At 36.0% G+C, this 10225-nt stretch overlaps 2 pseudogenes; both read left to right on the top strand.

Moving 5' to 3' along the window:
- The first annotated feature begins 1456 nt into the window (after positions 1-1456).
- LOC143613919 (anthocyanidin 3-O-glucosyltransferase 2 pseudogene) lies at positions 1457-3253 on the top strand (annotated as a pseudogene).
- A 1616-nt stretch (positions 3254-4869) lies between these two features.
- Positions 4870-6655, top strand: LOC143614335 (anthocyanidin 3-O-glucosyltransferase 2 pseudogene; annotated as a pseudogene).
- Positions 6656-10225: the final 3570 nt, after the last annotated feature.

Here is a 10225-nt window from a genome sequence, read left to right as displayed (position 1 = left end):
ACAGGTATAAATAGAACAAGATTATGGTTAATTAACTTAGGAACCAAGAAAACTAAATGGGCCTTGCGTCCTTAGTCTTCTAATATCAACCCAAAATCCCAAAAGGCCGTCATAATCTAACAGTATATACTCTATATTATCGGCTACTAAAAAATTCTAGGTTTCGCTATCTGGTCTCTCCCTCCCCAAAAATGAGCGGTTCATGAGTCTCACCAAACTCGGATAGCCTTAACCAGCTTATAATATCTCATTTATTTGTGAAACTCTTTTATCATCAAACAATAATTTTCACGGGTCATGGTTCATTGGGTCTCACCAAACCCGAATAGCCCTTAAATGAGTTATAATAGATTATTTATTTGTGAAACTCTTTTATCTCCGTTGTTGGTCTATCCTCTTTATCAACGATTAACTTCCGATTACCACCAACTATTGTTAATCTCCACTCTCATGCATCAACCACCCATTCTTTGTTGGATTTCTCCCGAATCACCTAATGAACACTGGTTAATCGAACACCGGTTCACATAGGGTTTCCTATTACATCCTCTTTTATTTATGAAACCCTATCCGGGTCAAATGATCAACCCGTTTTCATCTTCATCACTCATACCACCACCACCAAGCCAACCTTGATTCCATGCTTACAACGGTTGAGACTGGTGGTAGATAACTGGCATACTATGTTATCTTAAATTTATAAAATCATGTCTTATTTAGTTTTTGATATTAATGCTCTCTGATATAAATCGGGGTTAATGTTCGTTCATTTAACATTTTAATGAGCAGTTCATGAACATAAATTTAACGTAAACGAACATAATTGAAAAAAGGTAAACGAACATAAATCTACACATATGAACAAACGTAAATGAACACAAACAAATATAAACGAATATAATAAAAAAGCTTAAATGAACACAAACAAACTAATATAAAAAAATTAATTAAGATGATTCATTCAATATTTCATTACGAATATACACATAAACGAACATAATCAAACATAAATTGATCAAAATATGTGCAAATATATTACAAACATTCTTACAATAAATGAAATTAAAATTATATTCACAATATTAGATATAACAAATGTAAAAAAAAAAAACGTAATAGGAGGGCTAAAGGCTAGTTAAGCATATAAAGTATATGTGCATAATCCAACCTAGGATCAGTTTAACAATTTTAGGGGCCACAACGAATTCTAAAATTGGGATCCCAGCTTATACTTCTGATGTTCAAAAATCCTTCATGTGCATCTGACATCAATGATCAATTTGCCTTTCTTTCCTTTTTCCTACTCATTACAAAACCTTTTTTTTTTCGTAATCTATTCAAATGAATCAAATACCTAACTTGTAAACTGCTCATTTTGATGATATCATGTGAAAACAACAGGCAAGTTTTGAATGATATTATAACTTTGTTCACTCTTATGTCTTATATAAAAATTATGTGAAATGAAGGATGGCCCCAACTGACTTTTTTGGTTTTTTTGCTGTTGCAGATTGAAGATGATGCTGATTCTTTTTAATTGGTCTCTATTGTTAGGTAATAAAATAAAATGGTCATAACTTTCAGCCTGACACCAGCTAATTGGTATCATCTACAAGAAATGGTGTATAAAATATAAGTGAAAACTCCAAAGAAACCAAAACAAATATGGAGACTACAATTGCAGAGCTGATTTTCATCCCTTCCCCCGTGCTTGGTCATATTATGTCAACCGTCGAGATCGCAAAATTACTGGTGAATCGTGATAGGCGTCTCGCCATTACCGTCCTTGTCATCAAACCTCCCAGCCCGAATTCTAACTCCGCCATCACTGCCTACATAGAATCATTAGCTAAACACACCATGAATGATCACATATCCTTCATTCAACTCCCTCAAGACGAAACAACTCTTCACCCCACATCGCCCATGTCTTTCTTTACTGAATTCATCCCTAGTCACTGCAAATATGTCAGAAATGTTGTGGCTGACATGACAAGTGCATCGGGGTCGGGTCGGATAGTTGGTTTTGTCGTTGACATGTTTTGCACAAGCATGATAGATGTGGCTAATGAGTTTAACGTTCCAACCTATGTGTTCTTTACTACTAATGCGGCTTTTCTTGGTTTTATATTTTATATCCAGACACTTGGTGATGATCTGAACAAAGACATTATTGAGCTCAGCAACTCAGATACAGAGATATCGGTCCCAAGCTTTGTCAAACCGGTGCCCACCAAAGTGTTCTGGAGTTGTGTCAAGACTAGAGATGAACTGGACTTTCTTCTAGGGATGCTGCGGAAACTTAGAGAGGTCAAAGCAATCATGGTTAATACGTTCATGGATCTAGAAACACACGCGTTGGAGTCGTTGTCTGCTGACATCAGCATCCCGCCAGTGTATCCGGTGGGACCTATACTCAACCTAGAAGGCGGGTCTAGTGTCGGGAAACCGTTTGATGATGATGTCCTTAATTGGTTGGATAATCAACCGCTTTCGTCGGTTGTCTTTTTGTGCTTCGGGAGTATGGGAAGTTTTAATGAGGTCCAAGTGAAGGAGATAGCACGTGGTTTAGAGCAGAGTGGCTACCGTTTTGTGTGGTCCCTACGTCGACCTCCATTAGATCAAACATCAACAGGCACGCGCGATTACGAGAATCCAAGTGAGGTACTACCGGAAGGCTTTATGGAGCGAACACTTGGCATAGGGAAAGTGATCGGGTGGGCCCCACAAAGGGCGGTGTTGGGTCATGGTGCAGTGGGAGGGTTTGTGTCACATTGTGGGTGGAACTCATTGTTGGAGAGTTTATGGTTCGGCGTACCGTCAGCAACATGGCCGTTGTATGCCGAGCAACATATGAATGCTTTTAAAATGGTGATGGAGTTGGGATTAGCGGTGGAGATAAAGTTGGATTATATGATAGATTTGTCAAATCCAAAAGCTAATACAGTCATTGTGACAGGTGAGGAGATAGAAAGTGGTATAAGACGAGTGATGGAGAATAAAGAGGTTAGAGCAAAAGTGAATGAGATGAGTGAGATGAGTAGATCCGTGGTGGTGGAAGGCGGTTCGTCATATGCATCTGTTGGTCATCTTATTCAAGATTTTATAAGTTACACCTCTTGATCTGGACGTCATTTTGTTGTACTCTTTTCCTTTTGCTAATGTTGAAGTCTCGTTTTCTCTGTATTGTCCATGTAGCCCGATAATAAGGATCATCTTATGAAAATCTAACTCTGGCAATGTGCGGTTCTAGAAATAAAAGTAAAGACAAGTAAAGTAACAAAACGAGCAAGTTGGGTAAGGTTGGGAGGATAACGTGTTAGAATGGGGCACAAGTTTGCCCTTATGTTTTCGATACTATAAACTCACTAGTCACCACATCGATCAAACCATCTACAAGCAATGATCTCCAACACACAAACACCACCTGCCACCTTTATATGCAATGATCTCCAACACACAAACATCACCACATCGATCAAACCATCTACAAGCAATGATATCCCACTGCACTAGATGAAATCAAAATTAACAACTTTATATGCATCAGACTCCTTGACTTGAGTCATTATAGGTGAGCTTAATTAATCGGGTGGTCTTTGGTCCCGGTAATAAACTTATATTCTTTGTCAGAAAAATGTTGGTATGGTAGTCATTGTCTTATATACAACAGTGTGTAGGGGTGAGCTTATGAAACTATACTGAAAATACAATAACATATAAATTATGTCACCACAAACACACAATAACAAGAATTAGAATTCGCCACTGTTGAGATATTCGATTGGATGTAAGACTTTATTTAACGGTTAACACACATGACACATCAAAAGTTTATCGCAATGATTATATACCTCTGGAAATTAATGATTCCAGTTGGGTTTTTATACGTTAAACGCTCACTTAGAGATTCTCATTACATAAAACTCTTTAATTAAACTGGAGATTATTAAAGTTTAACCATTTTGAAAAATAGATTACGTGTACATCGTCATATATACGAAGAGGCATATAAATAGGCATATAAATTATATACGTGTGCATCAATCCAACCCAAGGTCTATTCAACAATTTTGGGGGCCTCAAATTAACGAATTCTAAAATTGAAACCCTTCTCGTTAAAACAAAAAATATTACTCTCTCATTCATATTAAAAATATCACGATTTGAAAAACACAAAGTTTAAGGTAGATTGAATGATTATATTTTTTGCTTATCAAATGACAATAGTGCATTTGGAAATTAGATCCATTAATATTGTTTATTAATGTTAGTTGTGTGTATTTAAGGGTAAACTAGAAAATTGAGTAATAAATTTTAAAAGTTAACATTTGTATTTGGACAAACAAAAAAGAAAATATGAACACTTTTAATATTTTAATGTGATGGGGGAAGTATTTGCTTTATGATTGTAAAAAGTAGAGGTATATGGTGATAGACATAAACTATACAACCAATAATGGCTCTAACTTATTTTAGTGGTACAAAAATAAGCAAAAGCTTTCGAGCAATAATAACATACACACCAAGCTTATACTTTTGATGTTTCTAAAATCTTTCATGATCTGACATCAATGATCAATTTGCCTCTTTTTTCCTACTCATTACAAAACTTTTTACAATATGAAAGTTGGAAACAAGGTCTTCTAGTCAAATGAATCAAATACAACCTGTTTGACCCGCCAACTTGTAAACTGCTCATTTTGAATGATATTATGTGCATAACTTAAAACAACAGGCCGGCAGGTTTTGAATATTTTATCTTTGTTCACTCTTATATAATAATATGTGAAATGAAGAATGGTCCCAGCAGACTTTTTGTTTTTGTTTTCTTGTTTTTTTTTTGTTGCAGATTGAAGATGATCATGATAATTTTGGCCTCCATTGTTAGGTGCTAATATAAAATGGTCGCCTACAAAAAAATAACATCAGCAAATTGGTATCATCTACAAGAAATGGTTTATAAATATAAGAGACTGAAAACTCCAAGGAAACCAAAACAATTAAACAAATATGGAGACTGCAGTTGCAGAGCTGATATTCATCCCTTCCCCAGGACTTGGTCATATCATGTCAACCGTCGAGATTGCAAACTTACTTGTGAATCGTGATCAGCGTCTTGTCATAACCGTCCTTGTCATCAAACCTCCCGGCCCAAAATCTGACTCGGTTATCACCACCTACATAGAATCATTAGCTAAAAACACCAAGGATGATCGCATATCCTTCATTCAACTCCCTCAAGACGAAACCCTATCAATTTTTGACCCCAAATCTCCCACATCTTTCATAACAGAATTCATCCCAAGTCACTGCAAATATGTCAGAAATGTTGTGGCTGACATGATAAGTGCATCATGTTCGGGTTGAATAGCTGGCTTTGTCGTTGATATGTTTTGCACCTGCATGATAGATGTGGCTAATGAATTTAATGTTCCATCATACATGTTCTTCACTTCTAATGCTGCTTTTCTTGGTTTTCTATTTTATATCCGGACACTCAGTGATGATCTAAACAAAGACTTTATAGAGTTGAGCAACTCGGATACCGAGATATCGGTTCCAGGTTTTGTCAAACCGGTTCCCACCAAAGTGTTCTGGAGTCGTGTCAAGACTAGAGACGGACTGGACGTTCTTTTGGGGGTGGTGCGGAAACTTAGAGAGGTCAAAGCAATCATGGTTAATACATTTTTGGAACTAGAAACACATACGGTGGAGTCGTTATCTGCTGACATCAGCATCCCTCCGGTGTATCCGGTGGGACCTATACTCAACCTAGAAAGTGGGTCTGGCAACGGGGAAAAAACTGACGATGATGTCATCAAGTGGTTGGATAGTCAGCCACCTTTGTCGGTTGTCTTTTTGTGTTTTGGGAGTATGGGAAGTTTTAGTGAGGTCCAAGTGAAGGAGATAGCACGTGCTTTAGAGCAGAGTGGCTACCGTTTCGTGTGGTCCCTACGTCGACCTCCATCAGATCAAATATCAAAGATCCCGAGCGATTATGAGGATCCAAGTGAGGTACTACCAGAAGGGTTTATGGAGCGAACACGTGGAATAGGAAAAGTGATTGGGTGGGCCCCACAAACGGCGGTGTTGGGTCATGGTGCAGTTGGAGGGTTTGTGTCACACAGTGGGTGGAACTCATTGTTGGAGAGTTTATGGTTCGGTGTACCTTCAGCAACATGGCCGATGTATGCCAAGCAACAGATGAATGCATTTAAAATGGTGGTGGAGTTGGGGTTAGCGGTGGAGATAAAGTTGGATTATGTGATAGATGTGTCAAATCCAAAAGCTAATACAATAATTATGACATGTGAGGAGATAGAAAGTGGGATAAGACGAGTGATGGAGAATAAAGAGGTTAGAGCAAAAGTGAATGAGATGAGTGAGATGAGTAGATCCGTGGTGGTGGAAGGCGGTTCGTCATATGCATCTGTTGATCATCTTATTCAGGATTTTACAAGTAACGACTCTTGATATGGACTTCTTTTTGTTGATTTTTGGACTTAATTTGAACTCTCATTTTCAGTATTGTCCTGTATCCCTATAACAAGGATCATCTTAATGAAAATCTAACTATAGCAGTGTGCGATTATCTTATCACCATAGCCTGACGAGCATAGAATTAAGTTTCCATGCGGTTCTAGAAATAGAAGCGAAGGCAAGATGAGTGATACAGAGAAGTAGGTAGATCACACTTAAAAATCAATACATGAGATAAGGATTACTTACGCAGTTATGCCCAGCCGGACGGGTTGTTTTAATTATGGTTACTTGTTTTGGTCAGGATGAGTTTTGACAAAAATGAAAACGGGTGGTTGAAACGGCTGTTTTAAAAAGTGAGGAATATTAACAAATTTGTATCTTCTATTATTATACGAAACGCCTAAACAAAATAAACCATCTACAATCACATAATTGACTAACAATTACAACACTTACGTTTCCAAACACCGGCCCGGTCATTTTTTATGTGTCTATGTTGAGGTTATTCGTGGACAATTATCAAGATAATTTTGGATGATCACATTATCAAGCTCATTTCAACCTATGCTGTGTCAACTATCAACATGTAGATTAACACAGATCAGTAGATCACAAGTACCAAAATCATCCTCAAATACTCACACAAACAGGTGTTATGCACATAATATATCCAATCCAAGAAGGATCAAATTTCATTCAGTTCAGCCCAAAAGCACACGTTCATGCAAAATAATAAAATAACTTACCAGCAAAGCAGAAGTCGTCAGAGAAGAAATCTTACAAAGTCTAAGATCTAACCAAGTATACTTCAAATGTTGATGTTAACTGTGTGCCGCAGGCCCGCAAAATGATTATCAAAGCGGGTATTCGGTCTGGGTTATAACCCGACCCGATTTGTTTCAAATTGGTTTCATATAACTACTCAAATAACCCGGTTGATATCATTCATTTTCTCATACGCTAGCTAGCTATCTAGCTAGCATATCATCGCTGCTGACTCTATCAACCCTGATTCTAATCGCACCATAAATGGATTCAGAACTCCAAGATTTATTTATCATCACTGTATCATCGGCTATAACGTACCAGACAAGGGGCCCGCGGGTTCAATATGGGTTAACGGAACCCATTGATTTAAAATTTAACGTTAAAACGATATATAAAAAGTTTTAGTGATGAACCCGTAAAAATTTAGAAGTGAACCCATAACAAAAAGTTTAAGATGGTGTAGTAGTAAACTCCTCCCTTATACAACATTTTTAATATTGAAATGTCACAAGTTCAAGTTGATTATGTTAATTGGTTTTTTTTTTCATAAGCCATCATTGTTTTATCAGTTGGGGTTTTAAATAACTAAAAAAAAAACGTTTTCGCTTCAGGTTACTTCTAGACTTGTACACACATCACGCCTCTAAAACCAATTGATTGTATTTTTTTATTCTTTTTCATTTAATGACTTTGTAGATATATTACGTGTTTTTTAAATTAACATATTATTTTATGATGTTGTATTATATAATATACTCCGACCTAACCCTAGCGGCCGAAAAAAATTATTGTTTGGTTAACACTAAAAAAGGTGAACTCATAGGAAAAAGATCTTGGATCCACCACTATTATCAGATTTTCTCCTAAATCACTCTCAAGGTCGATTAAGGTATAGGCTTTCTCTTTGAAAGGAAAGATACAGTGCAAAATAAAATACATGGTGCTCTAAATAATAATATGATCCAAGAATCTAAGGCCAGGATTAAGTCAAATATAAAAACAGGTGAGACATAGCCGGTTACCATTATGTATTGTTTAAAAAGTCTTATTAGCTCCTATATCAATTAACTCAAATGTGTTGTCGATAAGAAATGAAGGCCCAATGATATGTATTGCGTTCCTGTTTTGTTTTTGACGTCTATGTGCTTTACAAATGTTGAGTTTTTCTGATTCTTGAAATCAGAAGATCAATGTATATGAAATTGGACAAGCCACAGCAGTTGTGAAATATAGTCTTAATTAAATCCCTAATTTAGGGTTAAGTAATGATCTACCTAATAGTTGCAGCAGCAAGTCAACACGAATTCGATTGGTGTTGTTTATGTTTGTTACACTACTGAAACTAACTTAAAAAATGAATTCGACAAATTAACTTATTTAAAATAAAAAAACTAAAAAAAGTAGAGGCACTTGTATACATATTATAAAAGACTAAAATGTCATTTTCGTCCTTATGATTTGACAAATAATACGAATTTAGTCCAAAAAGTTTATTTTTTGCATATGGACCATCCACGTTTCTCAGTTCTTGCCAATTACTTCTAAATCGCTAACCCCGTTAAATTTAATCGTTAAGTAAGGGCTAGACATTTCTTTTTACTCTTTCCTTATTATAATGCTTACTTTAGTGAACTATGGTTTTCGTTCATGTGGTTTGTCTAAATCTGCGATTTTAGTCCACTAGTTTTCAAATTTGCAATTTTCTTCCTTATGGTTTCATTTCACTTGCAATTAAACCCGAATTCACTAATATCGTTAAGTGTGGTCGTTAAACCCATCATTGGGTCCTTCACGTGAGTGGTAGTTTTGTTCCTTCTTTGTTTTCCCTTTTTTGTAGATCCTGTAGATGGACCTCACAACTTTACTCGTATCAATCCGTGTTGTTAGCAGAAATCACTAACAACACTCGGATCTCGGATCTTAGTTTGTAAACACAAAAGAAAGAAAGATAGAAAGTGAAGTAGGTGGTGGAGAGAGTTTCTTTATTTCCAAGAGTGTCGTTTTATTTTCTATAAGAGTTGTTGGAGAAATAGGGTAAAGTGACCTTTTATATGGTCCTCATTTCTCCAAATTTGCATTACATGGGTACAAAATAAACATACTCAGGGATGTAATACACCGACTATTAGCAAACTGAAATACATACACAATCCTAATAATATTATAGAATATTAGCCCTACAATCCCCTCTAGGATTGAGTATGTCCAAGAACCTTCATCAAGTTCTTTGCTGCGTCTTTATTTCTTGAAATGTAGTACTTGTCTTGGTCCAAGAGCTTGAACGAGATTGGATCTTGGACAATTCTTTATTTTCCATTCTTGAAGACTTGAACTTCAATCTTATTTTTTAGGAAGGATCAGCAACATTTAACTTTAGAAACATCAGATGCAGGAGGGTCAACATCTAGTTTTTTTTTTGTTGACTTTCTTGGGCCAACTGGTATGCTTTTTTTGTCTTTGGACTAATCTTCATACACGATTAGTTCATTTTTAGGTTCAACCGCCAACTGTCACGTTCTCATTTTCTTTTAAGTGCTTCAGCATCTGCAACTTCAGTCTCTGCAGCCTGAGAGATCATGATCAACCTGTCCATGTACAGCTGCACAAAACATATAGCGGATAAGATTCGTTCATAGAACCTCTTGAGGGTCAAAGATGAATTTCCTTTTTCAAAGCATGTCCTTGGTTTGAAGTAATTTTAGAATAACTCTGAAATATTATTTTTCTTGACTTTTTATAAAATACCAATTTCAGTCCCTCAACTTGCAAATGAACTGTTTAAGTCCCAGGTTTCCAACGAACTTTGCATGAACGACATTGACAACAAAACACATGATTTTGAATAAAACAAAGGTTTAATAAAAAATGTACAAACACAATAAAAACATAAAATCTTTTTGGCATTTTCATATATTTTAAAATTAAGAAAATATACATATAATATTTTGAAGTTGAAACATAAAATAAAACA

This window comes from Bidens hawaiensis, unplaced genomic scaffold (genome assembly GCF_021521415.1).
Source record: "Bidens hawaiensis isolate Kalapana, Puna unplaced genomic scaffold, B.hawaiensis_p1.1 tig00002273_1, whole genome shotgun sequence".
Taxonomy (NCBI): Eukaryota; Viridiplantae; Streptophyta; class Magnoliopsida; order Asterales; family Asteraceae; genus Bidens; species Bidens hawaiensis.
The sequence above is the reverse complement of the archived record's forward strand: the minus strand, read 5'-3'. Positions and strand labels throughout refer to the sequence as shown.